The following is a 2,169-nucleotide window of genomic DNA, read 5'->3' as shown; positions in this document are numbered from 1 at the left end:
CACTTCAATCTGAGGGGTCGCAAGTTCAAATGCTCCTCCCCAGCTGACATTTGACTGTGTTTACACTAACTGGGAAGATTGTACCACTTCTGGACTCTTTTCAGCTGGGGTACTGTCCCTGGCAAAGTGTGTGTGTTTTAAAAGTCTTTTTTTGTACTCAAAGGTTTTTGCTGTTTGAGAAATGGAACAGTGTTTCAGGTTACCCAATATGAGGTATAGCACAGGTCAGTTGTAGTGTAAAGATCCCTCTGTTCTTCCTACTAATGTGCCTGCGCACAACATTTGGGGCTCTCCTCTGGACACCCACTTACTGAGTTAAGGCCACTAAAACGTCTTGATATAGGACCAATACTGCCTGAAGACAAGGAGACCTTAATGCCATTAGTCTGAAGTAGTTTCAAACTCAGATCCCAGAGATAAAATGACGGTGAGGGAGAGGTAGCACGCAACTAGTCATGTAAGATAACATTTATCGGATTTCAAAGCAAAAGTATCTGTAGTATTGTGTCTGGATCCAAAATTGTGCTATTTCTCACTACATCAGTAAATACGTATTTGCATTTGTATAGTGCCTGACTAACTTAAAACATGACAAGATGCTTCACACAATGAATTTGTTTGGAAGTGCAATGACTGCAATGTCGGCAAATGCGGCAGAACACAAGATCTCACAAAGAGCAATGAGATGAATGACCAATTAATCTGTTCTTTTTGGTGCTGTTCGTTGAGGTATAATGTTGGCCAGGACATCGGAACGCACTTACCTCCCACCATGTGATCTATAATATCCACACTAGACTGTTCAGTAAGACAAGTCTGTCGTGGCTCGTGGAAACCATGCAAACAAATTTATTTTAATTATTATAATTTGACCTTAGGATTGGAACAAAGAGTTGTATTTATTCTCCATCCCTAGCTAAGTGCCAATGTAAACAACAACTTGCCTTTAACCAGGGATAGAGAATAAATTAAACCTTTGATCACATCCTGAGATCAAATTAAAATAAAGCCCTGCTCGTCCATCACCACCGGTTCCTTTTCCCCACCAAATTCAAATCCAAATTTTTAAAGACCCTCCCCATTGCTTTGCAGGTTCTATCTCTGGTAGCAGTTTAATACAACTGAATGGCTTGCTAGGCCATTTCAGACATGTTATGAGTCAACCATGGTGTTGTGGGAGCCACATATGGGCCAACTGGTAAGATGGCCGGACGGCCAGCTCGCTGCAATCCATTTGATATCAGTGCCATCTTCAGGAGTCGCATTATTTGATTCCATTTATGTTGAAGTATGTGCTGTGAAGATTCATCTGATAGGACTTTCGACTAGGGATTTGTGTGATGTTGAAGCATTATGGTGCGCATGAACGTTCTTGCCGATGCCCTTACAAGCATCAACAATGCCGAGAACTGCGGAAAACGGCAAGTTCTCATCCGGCCATGCTCCAAAGCGATTGTGAGATTCCTGACTGTAATGTTGAAGCATGACTACATTAGAGAGTTTGAAATTATTGATGACCATAGGGGTGGGAAAATTGTTGTTAATCTCACAGGCAGATTGAACAAGTGCAGTGTCATTAGCCCCAAATTTGATGTTTAAGTAAAGGAACTCGAAAGGTGGCAAAATGGTCTCCTGTCTTCCCGTCAGCTTGGGTACCTCGTTCTAATGACTTCAGCTGGCATCATGGACCATGAGGAGGCCAAGCGAAAACATACAGGAGGGAAAATCCTAGGATTCTTTTTCTAAAATGTGAAACCAGCCTATAATAAAGCATTCAAACTAAAGGCAGCAGGTTTCCTTCCCTAAAATACATTAGTGAACAGTTAACAATCTGATAGCTTCATGGTCACTTTTTTGGATACAAGCTTTCTATTTGCAAATTATTTTAACTGAATTCAAATTCTCAATGAGGCGGATGCAAAGAGGCTTCAAGGGCATATCGACAGGCTAAGTGAGTGGGCAAGAACATGGCAAATAGAATATAATTTGGAGAAATGTGAAGTTATCGACTTTGGTAGGAAAAATAGAAGAGTATTTTTTAAACGGTGAGAGATTGGGACATGTTGGTGTTCAGAGAGACCTGGGTGTCCTTGTACACGAATCACTGAAAGTTAACATGCAGGTACAGCAAGCAGTTAAGAAAGCAAATGGTAGGTTGGCCTTTATTAC

General features: G+C 41.2%; 1 pseudogene; it reads left to right on the top strand.

Annotated features, from left to right (window-relative positions):
- Window positions 1-1,346: 1,346 nt before the first annotated feature.
- LOC139260253 (small ribosomal subunit protein uS8-like) lies at window positions 1,347-1,754 on the top strand (annotated as a pseudogene).
- The last annotated feature ends 415 nt before the right edge of the window (window positions 1,755-2,169 follow it).

The sequence above is a fragment of the Pristiophorus japonicus genome, chromosome 1 (genome assembly GCF_044704955.1).
Source record: "Pristiophorus japonicus isolate sPriJap1 chromosome 1, sPriJap1.hap1, whole genome shotgun sequence".
Classification (NCBI taxonomy): Eukaryota; Metazoa; Chordata; class Chondrichthyes; family Pristiophoridae; genus Pristiophorus; species Pristiophorus japonicus.
The sequence above is the reverse complement of the archived record's forward strand: the minus strand, read 5'-3'. Positions and strand labels throughout refer to the sequence as shown.